We start from the raw sequence: 14,695 nt of genomic DNA, 5'->3' as shown, positions 1-14,695 counted from the left end.
TTATTTGTAAGTGACAGTTGTTTATGCATAAAATAATATTTCTTGTTCTGATATTCCTGATTTTTTTCTCTTTTTTCTAATTTTCTCAATGTAACATTGGCCCTCTCGCCATTGGTTGAGAGCTATTTTTCATTTTGGCCAAAAGGCCCCAAAATGAGCTCCCTTTTTTCCTAATGGCATTCCAGCATCGGCTCATTCATGTCGCATTACATCATGCTTGGATCCACCACCACCTCAAATCAGCAGATCATTAATCCTCAACTTGAGGACATTTATGCATCAGTGCAGTGGACATCATCAAGTTCAGATCCTTCCATAAGTCACACCGCAAAATAAAGCATTAGCACAGCAGGTAGGATGGGAACCTCAGTGTTTCATCATGCACTTTTGGCTGTCGTATATAGTTCATACTTGATACAGATTAGGGATTGGATCTAGGATTACACATCTATCCCAACATGAGCATTCAATACCTCATATTCCTCGGGGATATCTTATGCATTATGAGTTGTATTCAAGCTTCTAGGCCTTCTTATTGTCAGCTCCTTCTTGATGAGCCAATGATAGATGCTACATACCATGCCGATGGATATTATATCAGATCACCTTCAGCTGATGATAGTTGAGCATACAGGTTTGACAGGCCACCATACCTTGCAAATTTTTTGGGCTTTTTCATAACCAAAGTAGTGTATTACACTGGCACCTTTGGCCCCAGATTTTCAGCCCTTGGATCACTTTATACACACCGACTATGCGGTTTTCTTTGACCCTACATAATTGATGGAGATTATAGTTCGACTGTAGCATGCCTCACATATTGTTGTCATTTCTTTTGGGTTGGTGACACCCTTGTTTGTCACAACCTACTGAATTCCTTCTCCATAGCTACATTGGCTAGCTTCATATCTGGATGCCTCTTCTACAAAGCAGCTGCATAGTCCATGTCAACTTATGACATGTTCAGCAAGCAACCAATCCACGCAGTCATCTTTCAATCGACCAGCCAGGTGGACTTTACTTTCTACATATTTCCTTCCTCCTCTCTTCGGCCTATCTTTTGGGTTTTATTCCCAAAGGAGAAGGATGACTTGGGAACTTTAGGAGGGGGAAATGCATGTAATGTACATGATCTAGTAAGTTGTACTCATTGTACAGGCTTTTGCTATGTAGTCAATGTGCTCACACATGCACATACTACTCTAATTCTTTTTAGTTTTGGATGCTATCATATGCACCAAACGAAATCCACAAAAAGGCCTTGTGCATTCACCCTCTACTTACCCAGTATAATTTAAGAGGGGGTATTGAGGATGGTGTAGATTGCAGCATACATGAATGGATATAGAGCCCTTGGCAACCTCACAGTTGCCTCAAATTCGACATGATTGTTGTCAACATAATCAAAACATTTCTACCGCAGATGAAGCGAGCGAGGCTTGATGTACCATAGCCTATAGGCATTCCTTCTACTTATACTCCACATTCGCAAGAACTACTCTACCATTGCCCACGTCATATGAAGCAAAAGTGCCTGCATGAGCTCATCTGCTTCTTGTTCTCACTATTGCCTTCCTCATTTGATAGTTCTTCATCGGTTTCCTCAAGCATGGTATTGCTTCAAAGGTGGGCATTGCATGGTGAGTGAGAGTCTCCATCATTTGCAGCTATTGGTGGATGCACAAACCGACTGCCATTAAAGCAACAGCTAGGGCAGCAATGTCCTCAAGGTCCATGACGAAGAGCTACTGCAATAGTATAGGCACTCTATGGAGCAGCATAGCGAATGCATTTGTTGAGGGAAGGTATTTGCAGTGTGGAAGTTTGGCCTTTTCTGCGATTGGTTGGTTGACCTCTTGTAGCCAATGCCAGCCAAGTAGCCAGTGGAGCAGGTGAGGGGAATCCGCCTAGCATGGGTCAACAATAGCAAGTGAAATTTCACTGCCAACAAATCTGGAGCCATGATCCTCATCACGTCTATTTGTGCATGGGGATCAGCTCTTAAGTACCTCTTGACTACACATATAGAAGAAGTAGGCCAAGAATGGCTCAATTGAGCAAATGTAGTTGCTAGAAATCACTGTTCCCTTATTGTAAGGACGATTACACACCACCGATTGCTTGCCCAAGCGAGCATAGCATGGGTGCTATGGTGTTTACACACCAAGTGGAAATGCTTAGATTGCCAATTTCACATTTATGATAACAAGTTCAAAAGCCTATGTGGTTTAGACAGGAAGATTGTTCATTTGTTCACTTGAGTTTGAATCCTTGTGTTAGAACTTGGGCGAGGAGTATCACCTACCCATGACATTGAGTGGCCCTTATCTTTGTTGCAAATGGCGATGTGCCATGTGGGTGCCACACACGCCTTTGCCCCTTCAACCTTGGGCGGGTGTTGGTGTGTAACCACCCTAAATTGAAAGCAAGTTATCTTTGGAAGGTCAAGCGAGTGCCCGATATTTAGATCTCTTTTTTTTTTTTTTAAACTACGGACTTGTATTGCGGGGGGGGTCAATCCCTAGAAAAAAAACCAGACCCTAGTAGTACAAAACTTGACCTCTAGTTGGGCTGGAGCCCTAGGCCCACGCTAAGAAGCGGATGGGAACCTACTCGGCGGTAGAACTTAGAAACTGTTCGCCACGGCTGTCAGTGCCTGGCTCACAACTGGATCTGATAGCTCTAGCACTTTGGCTGTGTCTGTTACAAGCTGTTTCACCCATCCCCCCAGGGCATCATCCCTAAACCCTATCATCCCTTTCCTCCCAAAGACAATCTGGTTGCGAAAATTCCATACTCCCAATAGGATTGAGGCCCAAATGTATGGCCAACATGCAGTGACAGTGGATGTGACTCCTGTCAGGTCATCCAAAAGACCCATTCTCCAATCTTGACCCAGATGAAACCTCCCCATCAGGCCACTCTTTCTCATGGCTGCTTCTATTCGTATCCAGACACGGCGAACCAGAGTACATTCTCCACAGCAGATGGACTACCGATTCTATTGCTCTATTGCATAGTGGGCATATAGAATTAACTTCAAACCTTTTGGCCAATGTAGCGTGCACGGGAACCCATTGGTGTAGAACTTTCCATGCCATAAAACTGAGTTTACCAAGCCTGCACCCCTTCCAGATCTCTTTGAGTATTTTTTTCCACCAACCGGTTGTACCGTGGAGGTGCCATTTTCAGTTTAACTCTAGGTTGAGATACTAGATCTCTTTCATTCAACCATTTAGAAAGCCTTTGGACTAATTTACACCAGGGCAACTTGATTAACATAAGGGCAACTTGATTAACATAAGGCCACTTATTCAAGTCCAAGTGAACCGTGTGCTCCAAGTCTTCTCGACACAAGCCATACACAGTCCGCAAAAAACCTTCTAAGCCATACCACAATAAGTTGTGAGAGCAATGCCGAATGCTGGATCTTTTTAGAGAAAAATCTGAGCGGTGAGCTTACAGACTTTACATTATGAACTCCACCACCCCTTTACCTCCCTCGCTTCGCCCTCCGTCTCTCTTTAATTCGCTAACCTTTATGGTACCGAGGGCAGCAGACTTGTTGGTTGGTGAGATGACCTCTCTGGCGGAGGTATGGATTTGATCCCTGTCGCAAAGATTGAATTTCGACATTAAAAGCTCTCTCTCAGAGTCTCTCTCTCTCTCTCTCCACATATCTGGAGTCGGCCAATCAAGCTAGCCTTCTTCTAGGTAAGGTCTTATAAATTAATGTACTGTTCCTATTCGTAGGATTTTTGGGCTCTGCTAGGTTTCGAAGCTGTGATAACTATGGGTCTCCAGTCTACCTGCGTATGCATTGCCCTCCTCCTCTTTTCCTTCTCTTCCACCCTCCTTGCTGCAGATCCTGATCCTCTCCTTGACTACTGCATCGCTGACACCTCGTCCCCCAGTATGCTCCCCAACGGCTTCCCTTGTAAGAGCCCAGCTTCCGTCGCTTCGTCCGACTTCACGTCGGACTTGTTACGTATCGGTGGAAATGTCTCCAATACTCTCGGCATTGCCATCGCTGCTGCTGCCGGTGCTACCTTTCCTGCCCTCAACACGCAAGGCCTAGCTCTAGTCCGCATCGACTTCGCGAAAGACGGGTTTGTTCCCCCTCATGTCCACCCACGAGCATCGGAGTTGATCCATGTCATATCCGGGGCTCAGTTGGTGGGCTTTATCGACACCAATGGGAAGCTCTTCAGCACGACGCTGTACGCTGGAGATCTTTTCGTGTTTCCGCGCGGTCTCATCCATTACCAGCTCAATGTGGGCGGCTATCCAGCTCTTTCTTTTTCCAGCCTTAACAGTCAAAATCCTGGAATTTCCCTGGTCGCCAGTGCTCTTTTCGGCTCGACCCCGGGAGTTCCTGACGTTATTCTGGAAAAGACATTTGCACTAACAGCCGCTCAAGTAGAGGAAATCAAGAAGGCGTTTCACTAGCTTTCTGTGAATTTCGCGTGCATAATCATGGCGTGGTGACCTTTTTATGTAGATCTCAGCTGGGCACCTATTTGTTATTTCGTTTTACGAATGACAACGGTTTTGGAAGTTCTTTCACTTCTGTCTCAAGATGACACTTGTCGGGGTTGTTTTTCTTTCATTGCTGTCTCGAGAGGATACAGAAGTAGGACTTCGTGGTGCATGGTTTGCCCGTTTGTCCATGCGAAAGGAGCAACGTGAGGGCGGAAAACAGATGGTGCAGATTTGATATTTTCTGGTTGAGCTGACGGGTGGCTCTCGTTACGTGGATTTGAGGATAAGGCAAGTTGCGTTTAACCAAATGTGTTTTGATATAGCTCTTGACAACCTTCATCTTTTCTCGAAAGCTACACGCAAGAGCCATTTTAAGTAGCTAGAATTTCTATACCTCCATATCTATACTTCTAAACTACAAAGGAAGGGTTGGCTCGGGGGGAGGAATTCTCGAGCTTCGAGTGAAGGTTCAGGGACCTTTGGGGAAGAGAGGACAAGCTTCGAGAATCTTTTCCATAGTTCCCTTTCTGATTACTAAAATTATGCACCAATGATTAATGGAAAGTTGCATCACCAATCATTTATTTGAATCAAGGTGTTCCTTAATTTCTTGCATATCCAGGGATGTAACCCTTTCGTGGACTCATTCTGTGATGGTGTTGGCATGCGCAGTAGATTCTCATATTTGAGAGCAATCAAATCCTTGTGCCATGAAGAGGCCTGCTAATCAAAGCGAAGTACAACCATTGGTCATGAGATTTTTCTCACCTCACAATGGCTATACTAGTGTGTGTCCATCCTATCTATCTATTCTATCTCTTATCACATCAAAAAATATCAATGAAATTTTTTCTCGAATCCATTTCAATATCAATCCAAGGAGCCATTAAATATATATGTTGCCTAATATTTTCTATCCCAAGTCAACTCTTCACACCTATTTATTTTGTAACATCCCAATGGCACTTGATTTCTAAATTTATCCTTTGTATCATAATAATTTTAGAGGTCTTGAAAACTAGCGTCAATTCTTTAGTGTTATACAAAAAAAAACTGCTAGCATATATAAATATATCTGGCAGAAAAGAATACATTTGTTGAGACAAAATTGTCATATTCAATTTATCCTGCCAACTTCCATCATAGTGTCAGGTGGGAGAGATTTTTTCAAAAAAGACAAAAGTCTATCCGAAGCTGAAGCAGTATGACCATAAATAGGGATATCCATGCTCATTGCAAAATCCACCCATGTGTGTAGCAGCTCCATATGAAAATAATCTCCACTCAAAATTTTGGGTGACACCAAAAAGTTGTATGTAGAAGAACATCAAGTACTATAGGGTATAGAAAAATGCTCGTTCATCTCGCCAATGCTAGCTATTGCTCTAGTATATATATATTCAAACATATCCATCCACAAATTTTGTTGAGCAGCGGGCCAACTTACCTGCATCCATCCACATAAAGCACAAGTTAGAACAAGGACCTTAAAATGTGGGACCACAGGCATCCATCCTGGCACACATTTGTTATCATGTCACTCATCCTGATTAGCAATATGTAATATTTTGGCAACCCACAGCTTGTAGAGTTGCAAATACCATGCACATAGTTGTATGGTTGCAGAATGACCTCTTAGGCTCAGCTAGACCACCCACAAGCATCACATTGAGCACCTGGGAGAGCCAGAAGAGAGCCACACAAGTTTTTGTGGGTGCAAAACACCCTAATCTTCTATGTCATCCATATATATCTGTGTTTGAGTATTGTACAGAACCGGGATTAAGGTACAAAGGGAGAATGCATAAACCAGAGCGGTGATGTAGGAACTATCAGAGAGCTTCAAGGCTAGGAAGGATGGGGCAGAGAGCATCCAGGGTGGAGAAGATAATGAGGCAACTCTCTAGGCCAGGAAGGATGCAAAGAGCACCCACGGTGGAGCAAGTTGCAATAGCCACCGTGCGGGTTTTTTTTTTTAAAACACTGTTGGAAGTTCAAAAAATAAGCTACAAGACCCTACAAAAAGAATACGATAGGGTTGTGCACAAGCTTGCTGCGGCTTTCTACAGTTTTGAAACACAATCCGTCGTCGTGAGACTTCCAAACTAGACTAGAAATCTTGGAAATGGCCCACGTTGATGTTTTTGAGAAATTTAAGTAGCTTCAACAGATGCTGAGGGATTCAGATGAAGTTGTTGCACAACGTGAGCAAAGAGGGGAGGAGATGAAAGAGAACATCCGTAGTCTTAGGATGAGGAAGGAATGAATTAAGATGCAACTTCATCATGTACAGAGCAAGACTGTGGTATTGATGGCCGCAATAGTTAAATCGGATGCCTATTCTGCTATGCAACAGGGTCCGAAATGCATGGTCTGCCATACCCCCATCATAGATGATAGCATGATCGATGGCCTGTGTGCTACCACCTTATGCACATTTTTTGCTTTAGGGTGTTTGTGCATGCAAGATCGCTATATAGAGAATGCCATTTTCCATTTCTCGAGTCACGGACAAATCAAATGTGCCTGCTAGCTATAGCTATCTACTAAGACAAGAAAGTAGATGTTGCAGCTCAATTTGCCATTTGGGAAAAAAATACAAAAGATAAGGAGCTCAAATTGAAGAAGATCAAGACTGCGATGAAAAGGAGCATGAAGGAAGGAACCATCCCCCTTCAAGAAAGGAGTAAGAAGGGCCAAGCCTAGAACCAGGAAGCTCAAATCAAGGAAAGCGGAAGTGACATGAAGGGAGGGGCCGAGCCCGTGAAGGAAGGAACTAGCCCCCTTCGAGAAAGGAGCAAGGAGGGCCAAGGCTGCAATCAGGGAGCTAAAAAAGGCAACCTTCTCAAACCAATCTAGAGCTAGCCCCTGAAGGAAAGGAGTCCTTGAGATGTAATCTGAAGGAAAGGAGTCTATGTAATCTATGTAATCTGTGTGTAATGATAATCTATTGAGAGTTTACTTGGGGAATATTTTCTCAATTATGACTAGATAGTGTCCTTTGACAGGCCAAGGACCATGATGTGAGACAAAAAATTTTGATTAGACAACTAATGTGGATTTTCAATTAGACAACTAATGTGAGATGAAAGATTTCGATTAGACAACTAATGTGAGACGAAATATTTCGATTAGACAACTAATGTGAGACAAAAGATTTTGATTAGACAACTAATGTGAGACAAATATTTTGATTAGTTGGTTGCATGAAAGAAGAATAAGAATGTCAGGCTCAATGAACTCTCTCCCTATTTAAGTGCAGTGCAGACACAACTAAGAGCCCATTATGAAATCTAGCCCCAAAACTCTGTACACCGATCCACCTATTGTGAATCTATGGCATACCCCAAAAGACTTTGGAATGCTTTTGTTCTATCTGAGAATGATGTTGGTTGACCTCCCTATAGAAATAGACCTAGAGAAGAGAGAGGAAAATAGCTACAAGGAGGACATGCTTCGCAATTGGGTGTATGACTTGGAGTCATCAAAGACGGTGAATATTAATTTCCTTGGCTATTGTTTTTCTTGCTCCTTTAAGGTATTGTCAAGCTCATGATGTAGGTTTCTTTAAGGAGGACATGGTGGAGGTGTGAAGTGGTATAGAGTGCAAATACCAAGATGAAGAGGACTCTGAGTGAAAGGAGTTATTACTATGGGCGTACAAGTAAGTAGAGGCAAGCAAGCAGTTGGTGGTCCGAGTGTGTAATGAGGTCTACTATAGTTCATCAGATTGGCCTAAAGAGCTGGGAGATGCTTGCTATAGAGAGGTTGATAAGATAGTTGGGAGTTTGGAATTTCCTTGAGCTGCAAAATGTCATCGTATTTTTGAAAAAGTAAAAATCTTACAAGCATTTCTTGGACTTGTGCATTTTCTTGGACTACCATCATCCATGATCTATGGTGCTCGTACTACTTGATCTTAAGTCAACCTGATTCCATCTTAATACTTAAATGTTTTAAGTAGCCCGGTGGTTGAAATTCGACAGTTAAAGATAACCACTCTAAAGGGGACTGTTTTAGTATAACAATGTGCAACAAATTTTAGGATTTGCTTCTATTAATACAATATGAATGGATTTGTGGATGTGTGGATTCTTTATGGGATTTAATAAAACCAGCTCAGTGGTTGTTTGAGATATACTAAAACAAGCATGGGATTTAACATTTGGGATTTACAAAAACAATTTAATAAAACCACCGTGGTGGTTGTTTGCTAGATGTAAAGAAAAACAAGTAGCTATGGGATTCAATAAAACCAACGCGATGGTTGTTTGGGATATACTAAAAACAAGCATGGGATTTATCGTTTGGGATTTACAAAAACAATTTAATAAAACCAACATGGTGGTTGTTTGGGATATACTAAAAGAAGCATGGGATTTATCATTTGGGATTTACAAAAACAAGTGTGGTGGTTAGTTTGCAATTTACTAAAAGAAGCGTAGTCTCAAATACATTTTGCATTTTCTAGGATAAGTGGAATATTGTTTCCTTGCAATGAGACTACATTTGCTTAGTACTATCTCAGTCGTCCTCATCGACCGCTCTAAGACACCCTAAGATGTCCTCATGCATGTCTAAATACAATTTGAAGTCACTCTTGCCCTTCTTTTGTTGTGGCACAAGTTGCATCTAGAACTTAGTAGCTCTTACTAGATGAGAGTACACAAATGTCGGTGGACTCTTATGTAGCAATTCATAATTGCAGCCTCTCTTAGATGTTTTTTTGTACGAAAACACTTCGACTACTACATCCCACTTCTCATAGGTTGTTCCACAATTATCCTTAAATGCTAGCTCAACCTTGTACATAGGTTATGTGCACTGCAACAACAAGTATGGCTCATCTTCCTCATTCTCCCCAGAGGGAGCAACAACTACAAAGTTATCCCCCTCTTCCAAACAGTTAGTGAGGTCATCCAAATTCTCCCCAAACTGTGGTGAGTCGTTTGTCTCTCACTCCATCTGAACGTAGAGGGAAAATTTGAACTTGCTCCCATGTCTTCATAGTTGCAATGTTCTCACAATTGTCATGATTTCCTATGATGCACGCACTGTAGAAACAAGAAAGTCTTCTTGTTTTAATTAGCTGGTTGTTTGAAAAGCCCCACATGTTATGTAGACCATGAACTCCTTTAATTTTCTTGTAATCGTGCCAGCTTCTCCTTTGCACTTCATCCACTTTCACTTCATGGAACACTCTGTGTACTACACTATTCTTCAGGCTTTGTTTACTATATATTGAATGCGCGCCTGTGGAGAGGTTGGTTGTAAGCCATGTTACAGCATCATGGGGGTCATTGAGTTTTTCTTGAGGGCATGCTAATTGGTGTTTAAATAGAGCTTGCTTAATAACAACACCATATCCATCATGTTCACCCTTGCCAAGGCTAGACCCAAAGAAATTCCACATCATGTCTAGATTGGTTAGGGATTTGAACCTTGAGACAAAGTAGAATATATAGGCTGATTTAAATTGAGAGGTAGTACCATCTGACCACATCCAATTTTGTTTTATATTTTTTGCACGCGGATTTTCATTTTCCAGCCATTCTCAATGTAGTAGAAAAGTATGCTGCACAAATAAGGTGTCATGTTCCCTATCATCTGAAATGTAGAAATGGTATGTGCATTGCACTGACCTAGGCTCCTGAGTCAGCAAGCAGATTGGCATCAGGCATAGAAGAATCAAGCAAATGACTATACGTGATATACACAAGAATTGTTATCTACTTGTACTAGTGAGCACTTTGTATCTCATCTTGTTCTTGAAATGAATAATTTTTAGCACAATCTAGATAGAGACAATAGTGTCATGGGGAAAATTGGCAAGGCACATCCTAGAATTGCTTATCCTACCAGCTGGCCGTGCATTTGTGAAGCACATATTTTGGGATGGATTGAACCACATGACGTATAAGCTCCCTTGGTTGAGTGCTCTTACATGACAGTAGCCATCTCTTTTTATCGCGGATCCTTCAAGATTGACATTTTCAAATCCCCTCCATTTTAGAGCAACATGGTTGTCTTCCCTCAATTCATTTGGACAGACATGAAATGTCTTCTTCTTCAGCTTTAGACTGCAATGCTTGCATGTGCCACGACTGCATTCAATGCGGTCCCACTCACGGTCTCCCTCCCTTGCAACACATGATGAGGATGCAAGTGGCCTACAGACTGTGCATTCATTGGGGAGGCATGGGCATCAATCCAGATGGAACAATGCTTCAACACAGACATATCTCAAGTCATTCATAGCTTGTTGGGCCAAGCAAAGTCTATGTGTGTTTTGCAACAACAAACATTCCTATGTTTGAGTTTCCTGATGTACCAGTGCTTACAGGGATCAAAGCTCCTCTGCCCAATTGAAATGTTTGGATTTTGATCCATAAACTTGAGATACAACTCCGTCTACTGACCCAACATGTAGGAACAATAGAACAATGAACCCTCTTATAAATGGAACAACAACACAGTCCTCATTACCTAGTTCATCTGTGTTCCCCACTATGACGAAGGTGCCATCAGGAGAATATGCGTTCGAATAGCGGCTAGTCCCTACCAATCCATGAGGATACGACTTAGGGTAGTCGAGGAAAAATGTTAGCCCTTAGGTTAGGTTAACATGGAGTAGGTGTTAAGTGTGGTCATCGAGTGCCGACCTCAGAAGCAGTGGAGTCTTGGTCAAGCATCGCTCACAACAGAGGTGCAAAAGATTGTGGTATCACCACCAATCAATAGTTGCATCTTGACGCACTACTGTGTCTACACTTAGGTGGTTTTGTTAGGTAGTTGATACATTTGTAAGAGGCAAAGAGAACAAGAGAGCAATGTGTTGAGTGCTCTTCCTCTAGCCTGAGTAGTTATGATAGGGAGCGACTAAGTGTTCATTACAAGCATAGGTAGCTTCGTTGTACTCATACATTATGAGTTGATTCTATTTGTCCATGTACCTGTCTTGTTAATGAATTTCTCAATACTAGTCTGTATAACTTGGTATTTTCTCATACACCATATGGTTCTCCTGCAGTAGCTAACCCCTAGCTCCAAGTGAATGTTGTCATATGTTCATCGAGCATGCCATCTTTAGGATTGCGAGAGGGACCTTTCACCGAGAATAGCACCAGGTTGGGTTAACACCAGTCACCTTTTCTGAGGTATCCACAATGGGTGAGGGAGCCGAACCATCAACAAGATGCCAAACACACGACATGCTCCTATATGCCCGGGGGATTCACAAGGGAAAACTTATGATATCACGTGAGTGTACAATAGGGGTCATGCATATTTAAGAGAGGGGGAGATAGTATAGGCTACCTTGGGTAACTAGTCCGAACAAGTTTGGTTTTGTGTATGGTTTTAAATAGTCATAGGGAAAGTAATCTAAATTTACTTATTGTGTAATCTAAATACTTGAGAAAGAACATAGATTTAAGGAAAGGGGGGGACATACTAGAATTTTTAAATAGGGGTGTTTTATCATCCTACGTGGATCTTAAATACAGGGCTTTCTTGAAGTTCATGCACATAGGTGACGTCCACCTTTAATGAAGAGTGAATCCCTTGGGGCTGTATGGTGGACATTTTCTAACGGCATGTTAATTAATGTTGATAAAGAACTCAAGTAATTATGTCATTGAATCCATCATGTCCCCCCTTTCCATGGTTGGACCCAAAGAAATTAAATATTTAAGTTAAAATCATTTAGGGATTTAAACCTTGAGACAAAGTAGAATTTATGGGTGATTTAAGTTAAGAGAAACAACCATAAGACCATACCCAATGTTGTCTTATTATTTCCTATACTTGGGGATCATCCTGGATCATCTTGGTTAGCCAAACCCAATGAAATAGAAAAGCATGTTGAACAAACATGGAATTATGTTACTTTGTCATCCAAAATGTAGAAATGGTACATGTATTTCATTGTCCCAAACTCCTTGGAGTCATAAGGTAAAGTGTTATTAGCTATAGAATCAAATAGATGGCTATACGTGATATGTATTAAATTTTTTTTCTTGGTTTCACCATTGTTCTATACTAGTGTCACGTGTGCACTCAATATTGTATCCTCTTCTGGAAAAGAGTAATTTCTAGCAAAGTCAGTAATAGAGATAATTATGTCATTGGGATAATTTGAGAGGCACATTCTGAATTGCACGCAAGATTATGATACATGTGTTTTCAACTGGATTGAACTAAGTGATCTATAAGCTCTTGTCTCATCCTTCAACATCAACCATTTCAAATATCATCCATTTTACAATACAAGGTTGTCTACCATGCATTCATTTGTGTAGAGAAATTTCTTGTCCTTCACACCACACTCTGGGTGTTTTCCATGAATGCAATGTAGTGCCATTTAAAAATTCTCCCCTTGGATGAATCTCTGGCTTCCACATAGACCATAGGCTTTCAAACTTGCTTGCCTTTGCAACATCTAGGTGGCCTATAGTTAGTACATTCACCTTGGAGACAAGGCATTTATCTCCATGTGGAGATGCTCCAACATGAGTATATCTCACTCATTCAAATGTTGCCAAGTTAGGTCATAGTCTATGTATGCTTTATAATAACACACACATTCCTATCTTTAAGTTTTTTGGCATACCTGGGGTTGCAATGCTTAAATGCCTTTAGATTAATCCTTAAGATATGGTTCTCTTTCATAAATCCAATGTGCAACTCTATCTCCTCATCCAACAAAATGTAAAATGTAGTTGTAAACCTATACCGGGGAGTAGCTTCTTTTCAGCCATCATCATCTAGAAAATATTGCAATCACTCTATGCTTTCTTTTTACAACTCCATTATACTCTAATATTTGTACAAGTGAAGCACCTTTTCAGGAGGTGGTGCTTGCAAAAGGCATTGAGCATATTTGGATTTGATTCTCCTTCACTGGCACATCAAGGATGTGTTTTCTAGCCTTCTTTTCAAAAAATTCTCTGAATTCTTTAAATGCATTCATCAATAAAGCCTTTGCATTAGGAAATAAATCCAAGTCCCTTCTAAAAAATAATCAATGAAGGTGATGGAATATAGAACTCTATTCAATGGGCCAATTTGAGCAATTACCCCAAATATTTGAATGGATGATCTATAAAATAGCAATTCTTGTTGAGAGATCACGCTCAACATCATGTGATCATATGTGCATAGCACTAACCCAATAGAGTGCTATAAAGGAAAGGGTTAAATGCCTTAACCCTAATGTAAATGGGTTTGTATATATTCTACATTTTCAACTAAATCTAGTGTACAGTTAGTCATTTGTGGTGTGCTCTCTAGCTGTGCCCTCTCTCCTCATCTCCACTCTTCTCCTCTCCCCTCTTCATATTTTGTCAATTCTCCTAGACCAAAATGGTGAAACATGATTCACATGTATAAATTCAAAGAGTAGACCTATACAAGGACTTGAATTATATTTGATCTTTTCAATAAAACCAAACTTTTTTATTTGATGTGTTTGAACCTGTTACGATAATGTTTTTAAACAAGCATCTCATTTTTTTGTGATGAGTAAAGAGTGCTCTTTGAAACTTCCAATCTTGGCACCTTTTGCAGTGATGGATTTGGGCTTATGAAGTTCCTTGACATTGCTTTCATATTTTATTTCTCCATATTGTTTTCTATCATTTGACCAACTATTGAATGATTTTGTGCCATTGTAAAAACATCGAAGGAATCATCAATGCTTCTTGTAAGACGAAGACCTGCATTGATATGGAGTGAAAGAATTTTATTATTTCGAATTTACATGCTTTGTTGTCACCAGTAAATAACATATTTTTTGCACTTTTGTTTGGATGCAAGTTTAGTAACAAATCTCTTTAATCGGAACCTAAATGAAACTGCCAGATATTTTCATCATAATTATCTTGCTTAATTGGACTTTTTGTAATTGCATATTGACAAGAGAATTTTACTTTTGCAATTTATCATGTTGGGATTGATTTAGACTTTCCTCAATGTTAGCATAATGTTTCATATTGTCTATGATGCTGATTCTAATTCCTATGTTGATGATTGTGTTGATTATTGACTCTATTGTATAACAATGGCAATGTCTTATATTTAGATTTTCCTCATTAGCATAGTTTGGAGATTGTCTATGATGATGTTCTAATTCTAATTCCTACGTAGATGTTTGTGTTGATTATTGACTCTATTGTACAATATCAATAGTGTCTTGTCATTTCTTTTTGCATTC

At 40.6% G+C, this 14,695-nt stretch overlaps 1 pseudogene; it reads left to right on the top strand.

The window, feature by feature from the left end:
- The first annotated feature begins 3,773 nt into the window (after positions 1 to 3,773).
- LOC147885096 (germin-like protein 1-3 pseudogene) lies at positions 3,774 to 4,493 on the top strand (annotated as a pseudogene).
- The last annotated feature ends 10,202 nt before the right edge of the window (positions 4,494 to 14,695 follow it).

This window comes from Dipteris shenzhenensis, chromosome 26, assembly GCF_047967505.1.
Source record: "Dipteris shenzhenensis isolate YYH24624 ecotype China chromosome 26, Dip_SZ_1.0, whole genome shotgun sequence".
Lineage (NCBI taxonomy): Eukaryota > Viridiplantae > Streptophyta > Polypodiopsida > Gleicheniales > Dipteridaceae > Dipteris > Dipteris shenzhenensis.
Note: the sequence above shows the minus strand (reverse complement) of the source record. Positions and strands in the feature narration are given on the sequence as shown.